We start from the raw sequence: 13,007 nt of genomic DNA, 5'->3' as shown, positions 1-13,007 counted from the left end.
CTTGACGCTGCAAAGGTCCATACAAACTGGGTGTTTGTGGTGGCTGGGCCAGGCTCACACAGTCCCTCACAGCCCTTCTCTGCTGAGAACGGGACAGACCAGGCCACAGCAGGTGTCACAAAGCAGGTTCTGGAATCACAGGGTCAGAGCATCCCACTAGCTCCAGAGTGCAGGATAGACCATCAGTAATTGGAACAGAGCCCTCACGGTGGTGCAGAGGGAGGTGAGAGGGTCTGTGGCCAGGCCCCTGGGGGTGGAAGGGAAGGGGAGTGGATGGGCTCCAGGCATGGGCAAGAACTGGCTCTGAGGGTGAGGAAGATGAAGGCGTCACGGCTGGAGCACCTGGGAGGAGGCAGTAGCATTCAGAGTAGCAGTAGAATGTCAGGACCCAGACCAGGGCAGATCAGGTCCGTGGAGGGCAGAAATCAAGAATTCAGTTTGGGACACAGGAAAGCCGAGAATCTCATTCAGTTGGTTGGATTTCATGAGTCTGGAATTGAGGGAAGAAGCCAGGGTGGGAGATAGAGCTGAGATGCCATCAGTGAGTGTGGTATCCAAAGCCATGGAATGATGTGCTCACCTGGGCAGAGGATGTGGACAGAGGGTGAGGACGGAGCCCGAGGCCCCCCAACATGAGGAGGGAAAACAGAAGACAGGAGGCTTAGGAGGGGGTGGCCAAGAAACCAGGCTTGAGGAAGAAAGGAAAATCCATTGTAATTAATTTAGCCCCATGCAGTGGCAAAGGGTCATTGCTCCCCTTGCACAGATGACACAATGGAGCCAGAGAGGTACAGTGACTCCCCCAAGGCCACACAGCAGGGGAGACAAGGGACTCCTCAGACAACTTTTACAGCTCAACAACTTTTACTTTGGAGTAAATTATGAAATTCCATAATTTCAGCTCCAGTATTTCAACTGACAAAATTACATGGAATTTAAAGCCCAGGGGTGCTGATATCAGTTTGTTGGAAAGTTATATACTTATGTTTATGCTTATATTTAGACTACCTTCCAATTTAACAACCAGATGACTTTTATTGCAAAATTCATTTACAATTATCGGGGTGCCTGGGTGGCTCAGACTGTTAAGTGTCCAACTTTGGCTCAGGTCATAATCTTGAGGTTCAGGTCACGATCTTAAGGTTCGTGAGTTCGAGCCCCGAGTCAGGCTCTGTGCTTGACAGCTGAGAGCCTGGAGCCTGCTTCGGATTCTGTGTCTCCCTCTCTCTCTGCCCCTCTCCCGCTCACACTCTCTATCTCAAATTAAATAAACATTAGGGGTGCCTGGGTGGCTCAGTCAGTTAAGCTTCCGATTTCAGCTTCGGTCATGATTTCACAGTCCATGAGTTCGAGCCTCACATTGGGCTCTATGCCAACAGCTTGGAGCCTGGAGCCTGCTTCAGATTCTGTGCCTTCCTCTCTCTCTGCCCCTCCCCTGCTCTCTCTCCCCCCCCCCTTAAAAATAAATAAACATTTAAAAAATCTTTAAAAAATAAACATTAAAAAATGTAAAACTATATGTCCTCAGGTTCATTTAATGGCTAGCTTCAAAGCTTCTGATCCCTGGTTTGGGTTGCTATACATAATCCACCTTCCCCTTTGTTGAAAGAGTGGGGGACGTGGTTTGTGTGAGAAACGACATGTCTGGCATGGTCTCTGATTCAAGGATGTTGAAAGGCATGGTCATCTGTACCTAAGGATATCCCCCTGAGCCCTCCCTGAATGTCCTGTGTGGACACATGTGAGGTGTGTGTGCCTTTAGAAGCCTCCCATTCCACTGCAGCCAGACCTGGCCTGGCCTCCCCACCTGCCCCCCTCACAAATCCTTATACACAAATGCTCATCGCAGCATTTTGTTGTTAGAAACAACCCAAAAGTCCATCAAGGGGTGCTTGAATAAACAAATTATGATATATTCAGGCAACGGAATATTATTCATCATAAAAGGAATGACGTACTGACACATGCTACCATGTAGATAAATTTCAAAGACATTATTCTAAGTGAAAGAAACTAGCCACAAAAGGTGACAGGCTACATAACTGCATTTACGTGAAATATCCAAAATAGGTGAATTTACAGAGAGAAAGCACACATTTGTGGTTGCTGAGCCCTGGGTTTGGGTGGGGGAGGAAGGACTGGGGGAGTAACTGCTTAATGGGTAAAGAGTTTTCTTGGGGCGCCTGGGTAGCTCAGTCGGTTGAGCATCTGACTTTTGATTTTGGCTCAGGTCATGATCCCAGGGTCATGGGATTGAGCCCCATATCAGGGTCCATGCTGAGCATGAAGCCTGCTTAGGATTCTCCCTCTCTCTCTCTGCTCCTCTCCCCCCGTTGTGCGTGCTCTCTCTCTCTCTCTAAAAAAAAAATTGAAAAAAGAGTTTTCTTTGGAGATGAATCAGATGTTTTGAAACTATATAGAGCTGGTGGTTGCCCGGCACTATGAATGACCTGTAACTATCACCAAAGGAAAACAATTCAATCCAGATAAGACTGCTAATGGATGACCCAGACCCTTCAGGGTCACTGGATTAAGAACCATGACCAGCTGATGTGCTTGCTGAGGGAAAGGGAATGTAAAATGGATAGTGGAAGAAGGTAGTTATAAATATCAGCTACAACCATGTGACCAGTTATACAAACAAGGATTGTAATTATCATGAGTTCATTTTTTGTGTTATGAACATGTTTGTTTATAAAGCTTTGTTTTCTTCCTTCTTATTCCCTTAATGTAAGAGAAGATTTGTTGACTTTATACCATAGTATTTAAGCATTTTTTCCTTTATATCATTGTATTTTAGTTACAGATACCAAGAAGAAGAATATTCATCACTTAAGGACATTACCTCTTCTTCTGGGGGAGAGATTAGCACATTTTTGGTTTGAGGGATAGATGTGTCACGTTTGGTGGATAGAAGTATGATCTTGTTATTATCTTTATTTGAAGATTAAGTATGGTTTAAAGAGATGCAAATGGGTCCCAAGGTGACAAAGGGGTGGATTTGTGATGGATAAATTTATATGTCAACTTGGGTGGGTCAAACATTATTCTGGATGTTTCTGTGAGAGTATTTTTTGGATGAGATTCAAACTGGTGGACATTGAGTAAAGCATATTCTCCTCCATAATGTGGTGGCCCTCATGCAATCAACTGAAAGCCTGAACAGAACAAAAGACTGACCAGCAGATGGCCTTTACACTTGAAATGCAACATTGGCTCTTCCTGGGTTTCCAGCATGCTGATCCATTCTATAGATTTTTGACTTGTCGGTCTGCATAACTGTGTGAGCCATTCCTTAAAGTAAATCTTTCTCAATCTCTCTCTCTCTCTCTCTCTCTCTCTCTCTCCACACAACACACACACACACACACACACACACACACACAAATTGGTTCTGTTTTTGTGGAGAACCCTGACTAATACAATATATTTCAGTTTTCTTGGGCATATACCTAACAGTAGAATTGTTGGATCATATGATAATTTCATATTTCACTTTTATTTTTTTATTAAAAATTTTTTTAATGTTTATTCATTTTTGAGAGAGAGAGACAGAGTGTGAGTGGGGGAGGGGAAGAAAGAGGGAGATACAGAAAAAAATTAAAAAAAAAAAAAGAACGGTGCAGGGCGCCTGGGTGTCTCAGTCGGTTTAAGTGTTCAACTTTGGCTCAGGTCATGATCTCATGGTTCATGGGTTCAAGTCCCACATCAGGCTCTGTGCTGTCAGCCTGTCAGTGAGAAGCCTGCTTCAGATCCTCAGTCCCCTCTCTCTCTGCCCCTCCCTCACTTGTGCTCTCCCAAAAATAAATATTAAATAAAAAGGGGCAAGAACCTTGGATATGATGAAGGGTTCATGTCACTGAGTTATGAAGACCACACAAAAGCATTTCAGAGTGAGAGCAGGTGGTCACACTGAGCTGAGAGAGACAGTGGTGTCAGGATCAGTCCTGTTCCCAGGTGGACTGCTCTCAGCTCTGTTGGTTTACCTGCATTCAGATCCTCTTACCTGAAGTATAAAATATTAATGTTCTGGGGGGAAAATCTCAGATGAACCAAGAAACTTTCCATAGGGGGTGAGCCAGTCTGTGGGCCACAGGGAGTCTGGGTGGCTCAGTCGGTTAAGCGTCTGACTCTTGATTTCAGCTCAGGTCATGATCTCATGGTTCATGAGTTCGAGCCCCATATCAGGCTCTGTGCTGACAAATTCTTGGGATTCTCTCTCCCTCTCTCTCTGCCCCTGCCCCGCTCTTGTGCTCTTGTGCTCTTGTGCATGCTGTCTCTCTCCAAATGAATAAGTAAACATGGAAAAAAAATAACACTGCGTTGATCTGCAATACAAAATCATGTGTTGTAGCAGAACGCATTTCTTCACAAAAAATTGTCAGAGCAGAAAAAAGAAAAGCTTTTCATTGTATGAGGCTAAAAAGCATAGCTAGAACAAGAAATACAATTTTCAGCCAAACTAAGGAGCATAGACACCAAAATCCTAATCAAAACATTTGTGAACTGAAATACTTAAAAACATCATAAGCATGTCTGGTTTGTCCCAAAAAGGCACGTTAGCAGATTAACGACTTAAAATTTATTAATGTAATTCACTGCATTAACAGATTAAAGAAAAAAAAACAGGATTATCTAAATGGATACAGAGAAAGCATTTGATAACATCCAATATTCATTCATGATTTAAAAAACTTAGTAATCTAGGGATCTTCTTTAGCCTGAAGAAGCTAGCTACCAAAAGCCAACAGAAAATATTGTACTTGGTGATGAGTCATTTTGGGTACTGATTTCTTTTAAAATCAGAACAAGACTAATTCCAATTATCATTCCCTCTAAGGGGCATTAGTCAGTGCAAGAAAAAAACAAGCATGACTGAATTAAAAATACACTCATCATTTGCAGATATGATTAACTACTGTATTATTTGGTGTCCTGCAGAGAAACAGAATATATATATATATATATATATATATATATATATATGTGTGTGTGTGTATATATATATATATATATATATGTATATATATAATATGTAGTCTGAGGTCTCAGAACTTGTAGAGCCCATGGCATGAGTTCCAGACAGAAGGCCAGGAGGCTTAAGATCCAAAAAGAGCTGATGTTTCAATTCAAGTCCAACAGCAAAAGACCAATGTCCCAGCTAAAGGAAGTCAGAAGCTCCCTCCTGGGAGGGTCAACCTTTTTGTTCTCTACAGGCCTTCAACTGATTGGATGCGGCCCACCTACATTATGGAGGGCAATCTGCTTTACTCAGTCTACCAGTTCAAATGTGAATCTCATATGGAGACACTTGCACAGACATACTCAGAATAATGTTTGAGCAGATATCTGGGCACCCTGTGGCCTAGTCAAGTTGACATACAAAATTAAACATCACCAACATCACCCCTTGTCTACTTGGTACCAATATGCATCACCCTAAGCCATACTTAAGCTCTATATAAAGGCAATAACAAGGTCATACTTCCACCTAACATGATCAACTATCTTGTATGTAACCAAAAACTCCCTAACCCCTTCCCCAGAAGAGGAGGTAATAGTTTAATTTTTTATTTAAAAAAAAAGTGTGTTTGTTTATTTATTTAATTTTTTTTAGGGACAATGACAGGGGCCACATGTGATATTATTTGTTGATGTAGTAATTTTTTTAAGGTTTATTTATTATTTTGAGAGAGTGCACAAGTGGGGGAGGGGCAGAGAGAGAGAGAGAATCCCAAGTAGGCTCTTCACTGTCAGCATAGAGCCCAATGCGGGGCTCGAACTCATGAACTACAAGATCATGATCTGAGCCAAAGTCAGATGCTTAACCAGCTGAGCCACCCAGGTGCCCGTATTTATTTATTTTTGAGAGAGGGGGGAGAGAGCATGAGTGGAGGAGTGGCAGAGAGAGACAGAGACAGAGACAGAGACAGAGGCAGAGAATCCCAAGCAGGCTCTGTGTTGACAGTACAGAGCCTGACACAGGGCTCCATTTCACAAACCGTGAGATCCTGACCTGAGCCAAATTGAAGAGTTGGACACTTAACTGACTGAGCCATCCAGGCGCCCCAGTGTACTTGTTTATTTATTTTGTTGTTTTACAGTGAGAAAAAGTGTGAGCAGAGGAAAGGAGCAGAGGGTAAGAGGGAGAGAGAGAATTCCAAGCAGGCTCTATGCTCAGTGCAGAGCCCAACTTGGGAGTCAATCCCACAACCCTGGGACCATGACCTGAGTTGAAATCAAGAATTGGGGACTCAACCAGCTGAGCCATCCAGGCACCCCAAGGAGGTAATGTTTTTGAGTGATGTTTATGCTTCTCCTTAATATCCTGTAACATAAATACTAAAAGCCATTAGCAGTTCTGTTTGAACTGGGTTGTTGTAGTTTTCCATTGACTTTAATCACAGGGCATGGCAATACTAAAGACATCCTAAGGGGTCACCTGTATTCCAAATGTAGTCCTCCTCTTCTCCACCATGGAGCAGCTGTCCATTTTCCCTGAGGTACTCAGGATCAATCACCTCAGCCAGCATGGTGACTCTCTGTTGATTCAGAGGCATGAGGATTCCAAAGTGGCCATAGTTCAGTGGAATTATTGCTATGTCTCCAGGTGGAAGCCTCCCACTCTCTGGAACTAAGACCTCTGGGCCAGCAGAACATGTGGTTGTGGGAACAGGAGGCAAAAATTTTGCTGGTGGGTCACTAGGGGTATTAGTGAGTGATGCCTCTGTTTCTACCCCTTGATTCCTGGGCTTAAATCCTGGCTATGGTAGCAATATTACTGTTTCTTGGAATGGGTTAGAGGAAGACTAGGTCACCCACCAACCTCAAGAAATTTCCGTGTGATGAGGTACATTGATAACTACCACACAATCTTTTACCCTATGCCACCTCCCTCTTAGGTATCAGTTTGGCTCTGAGAGACCCAAAGGCTTAGTCAAAGAAATGGGATCCTTAAAATTCTAAAGAGTTAAGCATGCCACCTTCCATGACACCTGCTTAAGAACTAAGGTCCCACAAGCTCTATATATCTATAAAAATGGCCAAAAATCTTACCAAAGAAAACCTAGAATTTTGTGTCCCAAGAACCTGGTGGTAGCTGTCAAAGTGGGGAATCCCAAAATATGACTAGACAGAAACATGGGTTGAACTAAGTTTGTGACTAAGGGTCCCACCAAACTGCTGCCAGCCCTCAGGGAAAATTACAACCTACAATGACAACGGGCTTTATGAGGAATGTTCAATCTGATAAGTTCATTTTAAGAAATGCACTTGAGGGGTGCCTGGGTGGCTCAGGAGGTTGAGCGTCCCACTCTTGATTTTGGCTCAGGTCATGATCTCACAGTTGTGAGATCAAGCCCTGTGTCAGTCTCTGCACTGGGCATAGAGCCTGCTTGGGATTCTCTAACTCTCTGTCCCTCTGCCTCTCCCCTGCCTTCTCTCTAAATAAATAAATAAATAAATAAATAAATAAATAAATAAAAGAAATGTGCTTGAAAACAAGGGTTCCCGAATCAACAAACAGAATGGGATGGCTATTTTAATTGGCAAGCAGAAGGCTCCAAAGGGCTTCAAAATTCCTATGTAGCTTCATTAAAAGATTTCTTGCCAAAGGCTAATGAACCATTGAAGATATAAAACATCCCTAAAACAAAAGACCTAAACCACAAGACTCCTATGGCTCACCTTCACCCTCCTTTATGTGAGTACTCAATTCTAGTAATCTTCAGTCTGAATTGCCTTTATAAGACCATAAACAAAAGTCCACCAAGTTAGTGGCCTTATGGACATCCCCATATCCATCTCCAAAGGATGGCCCCTGTATGGGTCCCTCTCAGAGCTGATAGGACTCAGGGATTTTTCTGGCCTACTGCTATGTTATTCCCTTAAACATCCAAGGAAAAAATAAAATTAAAATCAATGAAATATTTTGCCCAATTCTGGTAAACTCTGCCGAGTTACATCCTCTATTTTTTTTAACTATTTTTAAAATTTTATTTGTTTTGAGAGAGAGAGAAAGCAAGTGGGGAGGGGCAGAGAGAGAGGGAGAGAGAGAATCCCAAGCAGTTCTATGCTGTTATCATGGAGCCCGACACTGGGTTTGATCTCATGACCTTCAAGATCATGACCTGAGCTGAGATCAAGAGCCCGAGGCTTAACTGACTGAACCACCCAGACGCCCCACATCCTCTACTTTAAACCCCACTCAGAGCCAACAGTTGAGGTCCTGGGAAAACTGGCAGAAGCCAGCTATGGGTGAGGATTTGTACCAGAATCAGCTGTCCTAGATCTGTCTGTAGTACCCAATAGGGAGAAACAAATAAAATTGCACATTGTCCTTTACCTTTCCAAATCCAGGGCACTGGTTATTGATCTTTGTGAATGGCTCTGGATCTTGCGAAGATAATATCTTTTGCACCCTCTTTGAGGATGCCTCCTGGGTACATGGGGTTGTTGAAGGCTGCCAGCAATATTTACTGCTTGTCCAAGCTGAAACCTGACAAGGTACTTAAAAGGACTTAATAACTCTATGATCAGAAATTTGGCCACATTGGAAGCTGACACTCAAAGCCCGATAGAAATCTTTTTAGGACTTTCCCCCTAAGTAAATAGAAAATAATGCAATTCAGTGGGTGAGTCAACTTATGACGTCATTTAGGCTACAAGGCAATTCTTGCGGGGAGTTGAGAGCAACTGTTTTTTCTTTTAGTTTTTTTAAAAAGGTTTATTTATTATTTTGAGAGAGAGAGAGAGAATAGGGGAGGCGCAGGGAGAGAGAGGAAGAGAGAGAATCCCAAGCAGGCTCTGCACTGTCAGCACAGAGTCCAACGTGGGGCTTGAACTCATTAACCGAGAGCTGTCAGACACTTAACCGACTGAACCACCCAGGGGCCCCAAAAGCAACTGTTTTTACCTCACAGATCCTTGCAAAGCTGGAGATGTGGCTCCAGAGGCAGTTCAAAGCTCGCCTATCCTTTTGTACCCATCCCCAAACCTCCCCTATTTATCTTAATAGGCTTGTAACTTGCATTCTTTCCCTGTGCCCTTAAGAGGTAAAGATCAAAGCACAAACTTTGGGAAGGTAGTTCTTATCAGAAGAAAAATAAACGGGGGAAATTCATTTGAAAGAGCTTTAGCCATCTGAGCAGGTGGCTTTGACTTATTCCATCTGCCAGAAAAACAACTGAGATCCAACTTCTTTTATAACCAGTAAAACAGAAGCTCGAAAATCTCTGTTTACGTCTGTCTGCATGTTTATGTGTGTCTCTATATGTGTGTTGTAGATGTGCGGTATTTTCTACCTCTAGATGATATTTTAAAGTTAATTTGTATTAGACTTGTCTTTTAATGATTTAAATACATAACCACTGACATAAACTTACTAGTCATAAAAAACTCTCAAAAATATAATATAAACTAATGCACAGGAATTTCAGGTTCACGTGATCTGGGAAAAATATTTGGTGTTAAGGCTAGTTTCAGTTTGTTGGTTTATTCAAAACAGGTATGTCTTTTGGTTATCAACATTAAATACAAAACTTTTATTGCACTTGAGTGTACTAACCAAATAACTTATTTCTTATAAGATCTTTCAGCAAGAAAAATAGTTGTGGGGGTAATGGCTGACTTTGTCTAATGGTTTTTTTTTTTTAATTTTTTTGATGTTTATTTTTGAGAAAGAGAGAGAGAGAGAGACAGAGTGCAAGTGGGGGAGGGGCAGAGAGAGAGAGAGAGAGAGAGAGAGAGAGAGAGACAGAATCCGAAGCAGGCTCCAGGCTCTGAGCAAGCTGTCAGCACAGAGCCTGACATGGGGCTTGAATTCAAGAACTGTGAGATCATGACCTGAGCCAAAGTTGTAAACTCAACAGACTGAGGTGCCCCTGCAAATTTTTATTGTGAATGAATGTTGAATTCCATGACACTTTTGCATCTATGTATAGGACTTTGTGATTTTTTTCCCCTTGGATCTTTTAAGATGGGCGATTACATTAATTGGTTTTTTCCCAGGTGTTCTTTTTCTGAAATTCAGGTTTTTTGAAGCACAAGTTACCTATAGTAAAATACACCCCTTTTAGATATACAGTTTGTTGATTTTTGGCAAGTACATAATCATGTCACTATTAGAAAAATAGGGGTGCCTGGGTGGCTCAGTCAGTTAAGCCTCCAACTCTGTCTCAGCTCAGGTGATGATCTCGTGGTTCATGAGTTTGAGTGCTGCATCAGCTCTGTGTTGATAGTGTGGAGCCTGCTTGGAATTCTCTCACTCTCTTTCTCTCTCTGCTCCTACCCCACTCATGCTCTCTCTCTCTCAAAATAAACTTAAAAAAAAAGCTATAGAACATTCACATCACCATAAAAAGTTTTCTTGTGCTTCTTTACAGTCATTCCTTTCCTCCTACTACTCCCTACATGAGGGAGCAACTGATTTGACTTCTGTCCCTTACAGTTTTGCCTTTTCTTGTATACTATATTTAAAGGAACACACAAGGGGCACCTGGGTGGCTCAGCCAGTAGAGCATGCTACTGACTCTCGATCTTGGAATTGTAAGTTTAAGCCCCATGTTGGATGTAGAGATTAAAAATAAAATCATTTAAAAAAAAGATTTCCCTAGATAGAAGATTGTGTTGGTTGCAAATAAAGGTAGTTGTACTTCCTCCTTACCAATCTAGGTGTTTTTCTTTCTTTTTCTTGCCTTATAGCACAGACTAGCATCTTCACTAAAATAATGAATAGAAGCGAACATCCCTGCATTTTTCCTGATCTTAGAAGAAAAAACATTTCCACTTTTACCACCAAGTAGGATATTAACTGCAAAACCTACCACTAAATAGCCTACTGCCAACAGATGAAAAAGCACCATTGTATTTTTAGTTTGACGAAGAGTTTTAAATCAGGAATGGATACTGGATTTTGCAAATGCCTTTTTTGTGCCTTGACCTGAAAACCGTCAAAGCAGTAAGCTTAGACAATTGTACCAATGTCCTTTGTCACCTCCTGTCTTGTGTCTAGAAAATATTATTTCATATGTTTTGCCTGTGTTTGTTATTGTTGCTGGTTGTTTTTTTTTTTTTTTTTCAGGCAGAAGGGTAAGTCCAGTCTTTTTTGCTGTGTCTTAGCCAGAAGCAGAAGTGCAGATTTTTACAGCACTGGATGCATTTCAATCCACTGAAGTTTTTACCCTTTTTGATCTTCAAATTGTTCCACTTTGTCCAGCAGAATCCCTGCAAGGTTGGCTCTTGTGTCCTTCTGATATGACCCAATAATCTCAGATAGCTTCCCTGCTTTCAGGCACCAAACTTCCCTTGGGTATTCCCTGCCTTGTCCTTGTAATCAGCTGTTTCTCTAAAGGAACCCTTTCCCATTAAATGCTAATTTAGAGACCATAATTTATTTTATTGCCATTGGATTGTTATTCTAGGCCTTGCAGTAGATAGAGATAGGAAAAAAAAATTGGGGGGAGGGGGGAGGGGAGGGCAGGGAAGAACCACAATGTGACTCTTGTTATTTTCTTTTTTTTTTTTTTCAACGTTTATTTATTTTTTTTTGGGACAGAGAGAGACAGAGCATGAACGGGGGAGGGGCAGAGAGAGAGGGAGACACAGAATCGGAAACAGGCTCCAGGCTCCGAGCCATCAGCCCAGGGCCCGACGCGGGGCTCAAACTCACGGAGCGCGAGACCGTGACCTGGCTGAAGTCGGACATTCAACCAACTGCGCCACCCAGGCGCCCCCTGTTATTTTCAATTCATATGTTAGACAACAGGTTTTTCCACTTAACTTTTTTGAAATAATGTTTTTTAATTCTTTTTTTTAAATGTTTATTTATTTTGAGGGAGAGAAACAGAGTGTGAGCAGGGGAGGGGCAGAGAGAGAGAGGGAGGCACAAAATCCGAAGAAGCCTCCAGGCTCCGACTGTCAGCACAGAGCCCAATGTGGAGCTCGAACTTGCCAACTGCAAGATCATGACCTGAGCCAAAGTCAGACATTTAACTTACTGAGCCACCCAGGCGCCCTGGTGTTTTTTAAATTCTTAATTAGATTGTTGTGTGGCTGCAGGCCCCAGTCAGGATAGCGGAATGGGACCCACAGCCCTGCTGTCAGCCAGCTCAGGAAGTTTCTTCCTTCCCCAAGCATCTAGCCTGTGTCCCAAGCCTCGGCACCAGCCTCTGCTCTGAGTAGAGATGTAGACCCAGGGTGCCAGGATGCTCTAGGTGGGGAGGAAAGCGGGGCTTGCACGAAGCCACTTTGTTCCCCAGGGTATGAGCCCCACTCACCAGCACTGCCCGAACCTTCGGGCCCAGTGAACTTTTGGTTTTTGGAGTCTGGGACCTGACACCTTGGGAGATAATGCTGGCTCAGCGTTGAGTGTCTTGGGGAGAGTGAAAACACCCACCAAAAGGAGGGCTTTTCTACCAGGACCCAAGGCACCAGTGGCCCAGACCACAGACCTCTCTTTGGAGAGACATTGGCCAAAGATAGAATCACCACTTTAGCTGTTGGCTGCTTAACTTCCAAACCGTCAAGTACATTTTTTGCCGTATCTCTTGGAGTAGTGTTACTGCCCACACACTTATCTACTGGTATTGACAAGGAGACTCAGAACTGAAATTCAGAAATCTACTTTACTGTATTTCATTTTCTATCATCATGTATTATGTGAGAACCTGTACTTTCATGATGTGGAAAGTGTTTGCCCGGGAGAGATACTTACCAGGTCTCTGCAAAGCTATATACAGGATTGTGAGTAAGGGCTGGATAAGGTATGCTGACGACTCTCCTGCGGAAGTCTGATACAGATTTTCCCCTTAATTGTAAATCTAAATTCCCTCTTGCAGGGAAGACATATTGTAGATCACTTTGCTTTTTCCAACAACACAAGTTATTTTTCATTTTGAAATTAAAACATTTTATAATATGATTGCATGGTGAAAGACAATGTAACAGACAAAATCTTAATTTTAAGACAACTATCCAACTATATTTCTGTTAAACTGAATATACAATTA

At 42.5% G+C, this 13,007-nt stretch overlaps 1 pseudogene; it reads left to right on the top strand.

Moving 5' to 3' along the window:
• Nucleotides 1-8,445: 8,445 nt before the first annotated feature.
• LOC115514883 lies at nt 8,446-12,781 on the top strand (annotated as a pseudogene).
• Nucleotides 12,782-13,007: the final 226 nt, after the last annotated feature.

Source organism: Lynx canadensis, chromosome A1, assembly GCF_007474595.2.
Source record: "Lynx canadensis isolate LIC74 chromosome A1, mLynCan4.pri.v2, whole genome shotgun sequence".
NCBI lineage: Eukaryota > Metazoa > Chordata > Mammalia > Carnivora > Felidae > Lynx > Lynx canadensis.
Note: the sequence above shows the minus strand (reverse complement) of the source record. Positions and strands in the feature narration are given on the sequence as shown.